The 14,289-nt window shown below is 41.9% G+C and overlaps 1 protein-coding gene across 1 annotated transcript in view; it reads right to left on the bottom strand.

Moving 5' to 3' along the window:
* tet2 (tet methylcytosine dioxygenase 2) overlaps positions 1-13,156 on the bottom strand; it is a 31,223-nt gene extending 18,067 nt beyond the window's left edge. The window contains exon 1 of the mRNA XM_063218319.1: positions 12,437-13,156. The gene's annotated coding sequence lies outside the window, so the exon portion shown is untranslated. The remainder of the gene's footprint in view (positions 1-12,436) is intronic.
* Positions 13,157-14,289: the final 1,133 nt, after the last annotated feature.

The following is a 14,289-nucleotide window of genomic DNA, read 5'->3' as shown; positions in this document are numbered from 1 at the left end:
ATAGGTGACCTAAAGGCTTTACTGTCCTTTCTACCCATTTGGACCGAGAGACTGCCCATTAAATGATGCATGATGCTGGATACCACCTCATGCTACCACTTTTTGAAATGGGATAGCCAGGACACCTATTTCCAAATGCACACTGTTCTACCTCCATTGCTGGCATTGACCATTAGGTGCATTTGACTTAGAAATCGCAGACCAACATCAATCAACGTACACCACGTGAATGAGAACTCAGTCATTGCAGACGTTCCATCAAGAACACAGGCAAGTCAAACATAAATCCTCATCAGACAATGAGCTCATACCAGTTTGATCTACGTAGCATATGACATGATGATATCCATGCAAGGTGTAGGGGGACAGGTGGGAGGAGTTGTAGTGGGTTACATTGCAAAACTTGAAGGGGTATGTGGGGCAACCCATCTACACAGATGTATTAGAACTTTTGTCCAACCAGTTCAAAGCTGCATCACCATGGAGGTGGAATGCAGCCCCTGCAACGAGCATCAACAGGGTGAAGCAACTGCAGGAATTGCACGGTCCATCTGCAAACACTTTGATACCACGATTGTTTGGGACCATGTGAATGGGTCGCATCTTCCTGACATCAGCTCTACATTAAGTCAAGTTGAAGACCATGTTTAACTATCACGCAACATTTTCAGCCCAGAATGCATGACTGCCACTGCAGTCATCTGTAGACTTTGGGCAATGATGAATGTGCTTATTGGTGGTGGGATGGTCACAAAGAAGCAAGATATTAGTTTTGTGTCATAATCATTTGACAACAGTGACTTGTAACAGTCATGATGATCAACCACCGGCTCACCTGCTAAGTCCTGAACTGAACTGTAAAGTCGCCATCCACTTTTTCTGCAAACTAACTTGTGCATAGTACAGATTATTAAAATTATAATTATTAAAATTATTATTTTTTTTATACTTTTAAAAAGCATTTATTTTCGTGCAACAATCTTAAAAATGTAAAGCAACCATTGTAAAACAAAGACGTATGAGTTCAACCTCAGGCCTCTACACAGAAGACAATTTCAATTTAACTTAACTCACATGTTCATTAAAAGATTTTGATTGGAACCCAGATAAGAACCCATGACTGAATTGTTACAGGACTAACTCTCTAACCAGTCCACCACAGCAGCCAGTTTTATGTTTTGCATGAAAACATCTATTGTAGGATTCCAAACTTTAACGTGTCTTATCCGTAGTCTCTTACTGCAGATGGGGTTGCCGGCAGGCCTATTCATTATTTGCTGAAAATACTCAACTACATCATAACAACATTACTATGACTTTACAGAGAACCTTAAAGTGATACTGTCCCATTTTTGGAAATAAGCTTATTTTACACCTCCCCTATTATTTAACTCAAGGGGAAGTGTAAAATAAGCTTAATTCCAGAAATGGGACAGTATCACTTTAAGTAACAAATTAAGACATAGCCATTACAATTTTGGTGACAGTAGGGTTATAACATAGGCTCTGCGCTAAGGGGTTAATGGATTGATTGATACTTCATGCTATCAAGTACCAAACATGAGAGTGAGGTTTTAAGGTGGATTATTGTGCTAAAATGCCAAAATGGAAAACACAGCAATGGATGTGGCTGTTTTCAGTTTGGGAATGCATCCCATTGATGGACATGGGTATCTTCCATCCATAATAAGCGTATCATAGAGCCAGTAGTGTAACTGCACATTGCTCCCAAGACTGAAATCACAACAGTTTTCGATAGTCAAAAACGATGTGCTCTGTGATTTTGAGTTGTCATCTTTATGTTCTCGTCTGTGTGAAGTCAGACAGCTCAGTTACATGGCCTAAAAGTTGAATTAACTTAAAGGTCTCTGGCATCAGGTTGCATTGCTTTTTAAGTTAGCTCAATCATTTTGTTACAGTGTATTACTATGGCCACACGTTTACTCTAATTTCACCCATGCTCATTCAGACAAATCGTAAACAACAGTGGATACCCTGACAGCTGCTTCAACGGCATGCATGCCACACCAGCCCTGCACACAACAGTTGTCATCCTGGTACAGCCAGCTAACACTCCACTGCTGGGGCAACACACATCATTTGCCTGAGTTGATGCCTATCTTTGTTTGGTCAACCATTGTCTACCATCCACAACTTTTTCACTTTTCAGTTGTAACCCAAGGGAGAGGATATGCATATCAATGGAGTAGAAAGGGAAAGTTCCCCTTCTGGAATCCTCAATCCACAATATGACATGTGAAGTGTTCAATTATTATGTGTTTAAAAGTCGAAAGCCGATTCCCAGGTATAGGTTTACAGGATATGCTTTGAGATCCTTGCAGTAAAACTGTTTTTCAAATGTAATTTATTTTAATTTGCATTCAGGCTCTTGAGATTTTTGCTTTTTAATAAAAAATGTGGCTATGTTACAGCTGCAACCTGTACAACACATTCTAATGCAATTTGGAGTTTAAATGCAACTTATTTGATGTTTTTATGTGCATCAGAGGCTAAGATAGTTAGCTTGTTATAGGCTGAGGGCAAGTTTAGGGCTTAGGCATTCAGCAGGCATGTTTTGCAGGTGCTTCAGGCATTAATGGGTTAATCACAGCACCCTATGTCTTCTATCTGTAAAGCAATTGTTATCTGAAATCCAGAGAATACATATCTGTGGTTCTTGTCTATGATTTTGCATAGGGATACGCAGTATGCATTTGTAATTTCAGCAAAGAAATTTGAGTTTCCAACTTCCAAAATGATTGGTCTTGTTGTATTGCTGGGACACTGCATTATCAAATCTGTAGCGTCTCCTTTATCTTTTCCTTCACAGTGCAGACATGCCAAGCATACTACTGTAAGTTGTTGTCGATCATCTCTCCTTTCTCTCTTTCCCTGTATGAAACAGTGCCCTGTGGATGTCCCTCGACACACACGGCAAAGCTATTCTAAATCCTCTGTGTTCTCTTGCAGGCCAGAAATCTGGAGACTAGATTAATAGATTACCTCAAACCGGAGTGGATATACACTTCTGTTTGTAATTTCACCCCTGGAGAAGCCCCTCGAAAGAGAGTGGGGCCCAGACCAGTCCTCATTGTTCTTTGTTGGTAATAGGAGGCAGATGTGGCTGTGTGGTACCGATTGCATTGAAGTCCTTTGTGTTGCTTAGAGCATGGAGTAATGGTAATGAACATCAGTCAGTTTGAGCCTTCCATAACCCAGCTTTGACATGGACTCAACAGCAAAGACAGCTACTTTCTATGGTTTTGCTTGAAGACTAAAGGGCCCCACTTCAGTCAGTGTGGCTTAAAATGAATTAGCAGTCGTTGCCACCAGTATGGCAAAGAGAAGGAGATACAAGGCGACATCTGATGTCTGGTTAGCATGCTTTTTTAAATATCTGAGACAAAGAAAAAACTTAAAGAGTAGAGTGCAATGAGGGCTTGTGCTAAGCTGTTCAGCTGCCATAGCCACTCACAGTGCTGTGCAAATGTATTTGCCTCCTTTCTGATATATATATATATATTTTTACTTTTGTTTGCAACTTTTAACACTTAACCTTTTAAGATAACCAGACAAATTTAAATATGAAAAAAGGATAACCAGAGCATAATGCCATCCAAACCTGCCTGATCCTGTGTGAAAAAGAAATCCTCATCCTAAACAATGAGTAACAGACATTTATCAGGTTGCGTATAGCGGACAACAGAGTTATATTTCACAGCGAGCCAGGCCTAATTCCTACCAGACCTTTCAAATCAAGAGATAATGCAAATGGACCATGTTTGACAATGTGTAATAGGCCATAATGGACCCATGACATTATGCCTTGATTCATCAACATTCAGTAGATCCGAATTAAAATAATTGACATGTCTCTGGAAAAGGTAAAGCCATTTCTGAATCTTTGTGACTTCTACAAACATGCCGGGAGTCATTACGTACAAATGGAGAAAGCATTGTACAGTGGTGAACATTTCCAAGAGTCCATCAAGAACACAGTGACAGTGAATCTAAGAGGTTACAAAGGGACGCAAAACAACATCTTATTAAATGGAGGTATCAATATTCTCGGTAAATGTCAGTGTTCATGATTCAACGATAAGAAAGAGACTAGGCAAAAATGGCATGTATGTGGGGCTGCTGTCCTGCCTCAGGACATGGGCAACCTGTTATGAGTGTAGGACGCATGAATCCTGCTCTAAAAACAAACCCAGAAGGATAATGTCCAGCCACCAGTTTGTAACCATTCCTTTGTGTTCATTCTTGGAAATTCTCCACTGTAACTGATTTGAAAACAATTCTGCAAAGAAGAGTTAGCCACAATTCCCCCAAAGCAACTTAAGTTGCTGCTGGGAGTGTACAAGTGTACAAGTTATTAGTTTAGGGGGCAATTTTCTTTGTTTTTTTTGCTGAAGAGTTATGAACCATATCAGTTTTTGTTATCTGAAATGATTGATGCAATAAAAGGTAAGAGTCAGTAAGGTGGAAAATACTTTTGGACAGCACTGCATAACCTGCCCAACAGCTTTTCCCAGTTATGTGACCGCAAACATTTGACTTCATACAGTGCTTTCTGGGCTAGCATGGGAAGCTTGAGTTACTGGCACGAAACAGACAACATTTCAATCATTTGCTCATCAGCTGGGTGACACGGCAAGCTGCCACATGTATGGATAACACAAGCTGTTGCAATGGAAAATATTTGTGTGTTCATTTCTAACTGTGGATAGTTTTAAGTGCAACCTCACCCCATAACTTACTCTATGTAGCTCTTCATTCTTTGTACTCCACCTACATGTGTTCCAAAACATCAGTTGAGCTAGTTAAACTGGTTTTCCAAAACCTGACAGCTGCTCTCACATGACTGCTGTTATGACTGCTGTTAGGAGTCCACCTAGTCGCTTTGCTTGGCCACCATTGTGATGTGGTTTGGAGGGAGCCACACTGTTTTTGTTGCACTGTGTTGACATCTTACCCCCCACCACACACGCACACGCACACGCACACGCACACGCACACGCACACACACACACACACACACACACACACACACACACACACACACACACACACACACACACACACACTACTAGGGTCTTTGAGGTCAATGATGGTGGGGCAGTGGTTGATCATTACCTCACATCATGTTGTGTAACTATGTAACTAGCGGTTTACTTCACCAGCTGACTAAAAGACCAAGTAAGCCTATAGTCAGTGAGAAAGAATGGGGAAAAGAGCATGGTCACAAGGCAAAATATTTGCCTTTTAGATAAATATTTAGGTATGTTGGGGCTGTTTGGTTGTGGATTAGCTCCCCTTCAACAGCAAGATATATCCCACCGAAAGCCAATATGAAGCAAAAGATTCAGCTGTCAGTCTACACACTTATGTTTGTGTGCAAAGACTGCATCACACTGAGGATCTAATTAAGTGGTGGTCTTTCTGAGCATGCAGGACACATCGGCACAGCAGAAACCAAGGCAACATACTCCCCACCCCCACAATACACTTCCCACTTGTCCTCTCTCTTTCCCCATTCCTTTGTCTTGAAACCAGTCAATATATCTGACTAACTTGATGAACTGTGCTCAGTGCAAAGTTAATTTCTTTCAGAGTGCACGGTAGCCATGGCAACCACCTTATTAGTGCTTCACAGCCATCTGCTCCAAACATTAACCTAGCATGACTGACTACAAAGAGTAGGCCACGGCACATACTCATAAGCTGTACACATAACTCCCCTCTGATCAATATTAAACCCCTTTAAAAATGGTCATTATTTTTTAAATGGTCTTGAATCTTAGTTCACGCAATAAAGGAAAATATTAGTCATTATCTTTTGATATACCACACAATGACATTGTTGCTTATGCTGGTTAAGAAAAGCACTTTTAGGGATATCTCCGGTGACAAAAAGCCTAACCTTTTCAACATTAAACTCCCTCACCTACAGTACATGCCAATACCTTTAATTACCTTAGAGAGTGCCTATACAGCCGTACAGATTAAATAGTCACAGCACAGCAAAACTATATGCTTATAAAACATTATTTTTGTGCTTCTGACTTTCATTAGGTGGATGATTCATCCTCAGAAAAGCATCTACTTTAACAGGAAGAGGAAGTTAGTGGTAAACAAGGGTCACATGAGAGGAAATCAAAACACTACACACGCAGAACACTGGGGAGCTTGACACTTAGCTATTCTATTTTATTAGCCTATGTGAAACTAATCTACATTCAATACAGTCACAAGAATACACCTTCACATACCACTTATATATGATTCTATGATGTATGCACAATTCAATTACTTACACTTGGACATTTTAAGACAGTAAATCATGCAAGTATGATAACATAAATAGCTCAAAGAGCCGGTGATGTCCTCTCAGTGCAGTAGATGGTAAAATAATCGGTTACGTTTTCTGCATATGATATTGGGAAGGAACGTATCAATATCTTTGCTCTCATTGGTTTACTGGCAGCCTAACCTCAGTGACTGTTGCTATGGTATCTTTTCCCCTCCCATGAGAGGAGGCACGTGACACTAGTCTTCTCCTTGTATGGACACCGTGGCTGACAGATCACTCTCAGTGAGAGATGGGCTCACTATGAGTCAGGCCTTCATTTGGGAAGAGCACACTCACAAACAAACAAGATATCCAGGAACAACAACAACAACACACTCTTAAGTATTAGTGTGCTCAACAGGCCTTTGTGGGCTAAATATTTTTCCTGTTTACAAGAAAACACAGTTCAAATAGTCAACCAAATCAACCTCTCAAGCAGTAAATAGAGTTTTGGTCAACATGCGCTCGCCTCTAGGTTAACAGGTTCAGACCATACTAGAGGTCAGGGCTCATGCCTCAGAGACACTCTAGTGCTTAGCACAACACAGCCAATGCAGTTTGGAGCAGGAGGAGTTGGGACGGTGCTGTCATGTGGGTAGATTAGAGTAGATTATTTGATCAATAGACAGGGCTGAGGGAATGCAGACCTGTCAGGACAGGATTCCGCATTTCACTCCAGCACCTGCATCACAAGGACTAGGCCTACACTAGTAGCCACCCTGACAGGAAGCTCTCCAGAACCGGTCCTTCAAACAAATTAGGCCATCTGAAATATGCTCATCTGCACTCTGTCAAAAACAAACACACACATGCAAACACGCACCCACACCTGCCAGTGGAAGGAGACTAGGCCGAGCTACCAGCTGCCATGGCTTCACATTCCAGAGTGGAAACCTAATATCAAGGCTTGTATGCTTGAAACCTTCAGAAGTAGTTAGCCAGGGATGTCATTGAAACACTAAGGTAAGGTTACGGTCTTGAATCAAACTCACACCCAGCTAAATTGGTGTGAATAGTAAGTGTTAATACTACACCCCATGCCCGCTTTAATGCTACACAGTTCCTGGTGTTCCTCACAGATGTTTTTGAGAGTGCAAACATTTCAACTTGCTTAGATTGTTATGGTTGCCAAGTCTCTCCCATCTCTCACATGGTGTGGTAGTTTCGAGAGCTTGCTGAGGATCACATGACTGAGGCATGATGACAGAAGGTTTGAAGATTCCCTCCCCATGCCAAGCATATTACAGTTCACTAAGTCCAGCCATTAATCTGTGCAGAGCCATAGATTTTCAGATTTGCATTAAGACCTATTTATTATTCTATATTTTAGCTAACCTCACAGAATAAATCTCATGGTGTTTGAGGGGGTTGGGGGTTTCACAATCCACCAATATCATCCAATAGGGGACCAAATTGGTGAGAGAAAGAATGACAAGCGTAGTTACTCGATAAGTTTCACCAAATAACTCCAACTGCCATCAGTTCATACTTACTTTTCTGAGGTGTAATAACAAGTGGAATTCCTGTTGGGGGAACCAGTCCTTTGAGTTTCCATGCATGGCTAACACAATGAACCAACACAATGTTGGCTTATTATGCAGCAGTAATTCAGCAATGAAACAGTAATGCAGCGTCTTTTTAAGCACAGTTTTTCCTCGGAAGAAAGTCACTCTCCTCAGATTTAAATGATCATAATCAGTTCTCTAGCTTACAAGTTACAGACATGAGTTCTCAGTTATCCAAAGAGAACTACCAAATACACAATGGTCACTGTACCATCAATTAATCTCTTAAGGAACGCTATGCTTCGTTCTTTATGTTTCTCTGATGCACATAGATGCTAATTTCCACAGTGTGAACCAATAACACTCTTTTTCATAAACAGTGTTATCAGCCAGCGACTACTCGACCCAGCAGGATCTTGGGCTCCACCAGCCAGTGCGCCTGCTGCTGTTGGGCATCGGTCCTCCCAGAAGGCCGTGCTCTTGGCGAGGGCACATTCATCGTTACCAACACTACCTTGGCCAGTGATGCCATCCCTCCCAACTCTACCTCCCCCGCCTAGCTCCACACACAACACCTCTCATCTGACCTCCCATGCCAGGATGGTGACGCTCCCATATCAAGAGCGGGTGGGTAGATGGCTTCGGAGATGCTACTCATGAGGGTAGTTACGTAACCGGCCTGCCGGAATGCCGGGATAGTGTTTGTAAACAGAGCAGCCATGTGCGCTCGTTCACGTGGAGGCAGCTCGGAGTAGTGCCCTTGTCGACTCACCCCTGAGGTAAGCCCTGTCACTGATATGCTCCTGTCCAGCTCGGGGCTCCAGGACTCTTCCCTGCATGCACCACACACCCTAACACACGGCAAACAAACCCACCGGTCAAAAAACGACTTCAGCAGGAATGGGCCAGCATCACCCTGGACTAAGGTTGCCTTCGGCTTCCTCAGCAGGGACATGAGACGGTCCTTGGGCCACCATTGAATTGTCAGCAGTTACACACGGGAAGATGTCAGATGACTTGTGAGTTGTGCAATATCATTAGCAAACAGTCATGAAGGATTACACAGGTCTATGGTCTCCCCGCCAAATATGGATGGTGCTGTATGGTGTTGAAGTGCACATGATAAAAGAATGAACAATATGATGTTTAATGCAGACACAAGGACAGCTGTGAACACTGAAAAGAATGTAGTCAAGGATGCTCCTAAGATGGCCCCTGATAGCATGTGTCCCCAGTCCTGCAGCAGCAATGAATGCAACAGCGGCAAACTGATCAATACCACCTATCTCTCCATTTTGAATCGAGCACAGAGCTGCTGGTTTCTAGGAGACGAGAAGGCTCTTTGAACTGCTCTAAACCTATTTCACCATGTCATGATCCCACTGGCCTCTGGCTAGAAATATGATGCACTAAGCTGACGTCAGAGGTGAAAGGTCAGCTTGGTTCATTGTGACGGACAGCATTGTTGTGGAACACGGTGGCAGTGGAACATTCTTACAAAAACAGATATTGTCAGTGAATTGACAGGAATGTAGAGGGAACTTTTGAAGCCCCTCACTGGAGAGAAGCCTAATGCTGTTTATTAGACTATGCAGATGGATGAGAGTTGCAGATGACCATCCGGGTAATTCCTCTGACACCATAACACCATTTCTCTGACTACATTTTGCTTTGGCACACATCCCAACTTGCATTCACAAATGTAGGTCTACTTAACTTCAAGAACAATTTTAACCATAGCTGTATGGATTCACACATTGCATACGGCCCCAATTTTCACAGGGTTTGCATAATTTGATAGATCAGGACAATGTAAAGTCAACCATTTGCAGTTACTTGTAGTTATTCCAGGCTTTTAAGATGAACTATTCTACACTGCACACATTGTAGACATTGTAGTTATTGAGTATTTCCAGTAATGCACAGTAAATGGACAATGAAAGAGTTTACCAAACTGTTGTGCATATTGTTATCGAATATGCATATGAATAGGCTATAGATAGATTGTAAACATTGAATAGCACTGAAATTGACGATAGCATATCACAATAATCTAAGCACAATTTGTCATGCTAGAGAATATTATGTGTCCTCTCCATTAACAATTAAAACTACTCCGAAACAATGAGATTCCAGAAATTGACAAACTTAAACACGGTTAGCCAATGCTACTCTTCCCGTCAAAACAGCCCAGAGGTCAGACTTGGTTGCACTTATAGGGCCCATGTTGATATGAAGCAGTTAACAACCATGCTTACCATATCAAAACAGGGCAATTCCATGAGCTAGGTGGAGCACCCTTGCTGTGTTAGGTCCTGACAGCAAACCCTCTGCAAGCAGCCCCATTCCTAAGTGTATGTGGGCAAACTTTGTCAACCCACTCTGATCTGGGTGTCCTTATTCTAACTTATGTAGGTAGAAATCATTCCAAATGATGATGATGATTCTATGAATGCATTTGATGTTAAATATTATGTAACTTTTTTGTTTGAGATTACTGAGAAAAGTTGCAGATCAAGGCAACCATAAGTGTTATAATTGCTTTATTAGCTTGATATTCAAATTAATTGCTTTTTTCAGGAACACTTTGATTTTCTGTTACTTATGTCACCATGTGTTATCAGGTGGCATATACTAAAACCTTTTCAGTATGTTTTCACTACACCATTGGTACCATAGCTTTTGCAAACCATATTATTCATTAAAGAAGCCAAGCATCGGTACTTCCCTCCCTCTAAATGTTTGTTTACAGCACCCTATTACAGACCAGGGGTTGTAACCCCTTGCAGGCATGCTCTATATTAGCTTATCAAGCTACTGTTGTGAAAGTGGAGAGAGGGAATACACATCAAATACACAAAACCCAGTGAGCTCAACTGAAGGTGTGCCCTTCATTAGTTTGGTAATTATGATGCTAATTCTGATGTAAACATAAGTGAACTCATAGTATGGTAAAGAAGAAGCAAGAGGTCATTTGCAATTCATTTGCTCAAGGGGTCCTTGGCTAGGGTTGTAAAAAGAGTTAACCATGGTTAATATGTTGAGAGTGAAGTGTGAGAACCAGCCCACTCAAATTTGAATTCTTAATCTTTCATTAGCATTTGTCTTAATGTTATCACATCCCACTGTTTAGTGCGAGGTCCATTAGAGGCAGTAGAACAAAGGCAGAGCAAAACCGCCCCTTTCTGTGTTAAGCAAAACATAGGCCTATGAGTTTGGTCTTTTTCTGTTGTCTACAATGAAAACATAAAAGCACTTCAGATATTGAATTATATAGCTTGCCAAATGCTAACTTTAAACTTTATTGTTTAAATGTCCCTTAAGACATTGTTTCACTTTTTCTCTGAGTTTTGAATCTGTTAGGAGCTAAGTCCCTCCTCCGCACATCTCAGTATGGAATTTGTCCACAGCATACTATCAGAGAGACGCAAATATTCTCCAGACCCACGAAACAGATCATGGAATGCGAACTTAAAGGGCACAGAATAGTTGTGGAACCTACATACATACATGGTGGAAAATGCAAAGCCAGCATTTCCTAAAGAAAAAGCCTGCCTTTTTTTCCACGCTAGCATATCACATGAAAAGGGCTACATATGGTGCTCCTCTTTTATTCAGCCTGTTTGCAGCCCTCTACTTTCTCTCCTTTTCATGCTGCTCTAAAAATTGTGGAGAGAGGAATCCCTTTACTATTTGTTAAAAAAAATACTTCCAAATTCTCTTGCTAATTCCATAGCTAATGGTGTACTGGGATTGGGTTTCATTTCCTTTAAAGCTTCTGACCTTGTTGTCTTCCACCACTACAATTCCCCACTCTTTTTTCTCCCCTCTCCTTGGACTACGCTTGCCTTTGTGTCTGCTTGTCATTCATCGGTGAATGCAATGAAAGCTGATTCACGAGATTCACAAAGCCAGAAGCTACACTATCCCCCGCTCAACTCCACTACAGGCTTAGTGCCATTATAGCACCACTGCCTCCAAAAACACTCGCTCAAAATTCCCTCCACTCACACTGAGAAGCAGAAACATGTTAGACCGGCATTTTCTATATAAAAATACAGATAGTGGTCCTCTGTTACATTGGACAAAATAAAATACCACTGGTCAACACATGGGGGAAAAAAAATCTAAAAACACTCTCCCCAGTTTATCACTTCTGCCACAGATATCCAAATAAGGACACCAGACATTTACCAGATAAGATACATTTCAGCTGGAGAATTGGTGTTCCATTAATAGTAGATCTATTTAGTCACAATGCCTGAAGAAAACTAACCAGTAGCTATTCAAAGGTCACCATTTTCTAAAGCAGTAAAAGTCTTTACTCTAAGGAATGTCCACTTAACACAGTCAAGGGATTGAAAATACTTTGATATCCCTCTATGCCTACTTGCTGAAAAAAGAAAAAAAATGTCAGCCATGTTGGAGGAGCTTTAACTAATATCCTCTCCTTACTATGCTAGCTCTCGCACTGTTGAGAACAGAAGAATGGGTTATGCCCTACATAGGCTGAAAATAGCTTCAACCCTGAAGGAAAGAAGGAAAGGGGAAGAAGAAACACACAGATAAAAAGGCTCACCTCGTTTTATGTCCCTCCACTCCGTAGAATTCCAGCAAACTGTCTGGCTCTCCTCTTTAACAAATCCTAAAGGGCAGCCATCTTGCTTCCTCCTGTTCTTCTATGAAACAGACTATCCTCCACATCAATATTCATGGGCCAGTCTGACGTCTACTCACATCATCAGAAGGAGAAGCCCGGTGTTGCTGTTGGCCACTTGGAGAACACGCACACACACATTGACACACATACACAAACACACTCGGTAATGCAGCTCTGGCTGAGGCTGTGGCTTGCAAACCGGACAGTGGTGTGCATGTGGATCCGAGACAGCCTGCTCTGCTGGCAAGCTGAAGTAATCGCAAAATCACCTTCCTGCTGAATCCTTCCCACACAAAGGGCCAGGGTTCCTTCTCTCTACCCCCTCCTTTTTTCAGCCGTACACAATAGTGCACACTATGAGGCTGCCCTGAAGCACTGGACTGGATTACTGCACAGGATATGGCTTCAGCTAGTCAAGCCAGAGAAGGCAGAATGGAGAGACTAGACAAAACAAATAGTTACAAAAAGAGAAAGAGGCCAACCAATAAAAAGTCCAGTGATGTTGGTAATCCTGAAGACTCAATCATAGACACAATTCAGCTTATTTTTTGAGTAGTTCCATGCTGTAAGAAAAAAGTCCCTCTCTTTCTGAAGACAAAGATGAAAAAAGACTTCCACTCCACAACTGTGAGTTTATAAGAGTGACAAAAAGCACCCGCCTCCAAGTAGAAACAGGAAGGAAGAGTGAGTCATAATAAGACTCAGCAACATTCTGTGTCTTTTCTTCTCCTCCTCCTCTCTCTCTCTTCCTTTAGCCTAGTTGTGGTGTTCTGTTTCTAACCGTGTTGGTCAGGGGAGTTCCCCTTTGGCATGGCCTTGGCCTCTCACTCGGAGCGCATGGTGAGATACATCAGTTGTCCCCACGAGGCAGCCCTGCCCTCGTTCCACAGCCCCAGTCTTTATTTTCGCACAGCCTCGGCTGACAGGCTCGTTTTAGAGCACGGGGTAAGACAACACTTCAGCCTCTCAAAGGCTCCGCAGAGGCAACATATTTCTCTTTATGTGTCTGCCAAGGCCCACCTCCTGTTTACATTGGCCACGTGGGCTTCAGCAAGCGGGCGGCTGGTAGGGAGGCAGGAGGAGGGGGTTGGTGGGGGGGAGTTGAAAAAGACAAATTCAGTAGTATGAACCAGTCATGAGGGGAAGAGTGGCATGTGTCACCAAGGAACTTGTACACATGCTGTGGACCACGATGCTTGTGATCAGGGATGAAGGTGGATCTGCTCATGAAAAATCACAAAAGTTGCTAGAGGTGCATGACATAGACGCATAATTGCTGCTGTTCGCAGAGAATGGGAGATTGGTCTGCATTCTACACAGGCCTACTACATAATCAATTTAAGCAAGATGCTCTGGCCTCCAATACTGCCCATTGGCTCAGACAAGTAGAAGCACACAAATGTCAAACGAACCAAAATATTGAAATCATTATGTAGGCGTAGACCTATTATCAAAACATTACACTGATATGACATAATAACTACGAGAGCAATCTCAAAACAGTAGTGTGAAAATGCTCTTGCATCATCCAAAATGGCTGACAATACAATGTGATGTCAGTCAGTTGTGCTGCATTAGGAACTCCAGACATACTCCAATGATGCATATATATATATATATATTCATCTAATTGCTGTCTATACCGTTTAAACAAAGCTTCCAAACACTGCATCATCCTAAAACCAATGCCTGTCAAAAAGACCAAAACTAAAATATATAATATAATAACGGATAGCCTATAATAACACACCAACAGAAAAGTCACACCATAC

The sequence above is a fragment of the Engraulis encrasicolus genome, chromosome 16, assembly GCF_034702125.1.
Source record: "Engraulis encrasicolus isolate BLACKSEA-1 chromosome 16, IST_EnEncr_1.0, whole genome shotgun sequence".
NCBI lineage: Eukaryota > Metazoa > Chordata > Actinopteri > Clupeiformes > Engraulidae > Engraulis > Engraulis encrasicolus.
The sequence above is the reverse complement of the archived record's forward strand: the minus strand, read 5'-3'. Positions and strand labels throughout refer to the sequence as shown.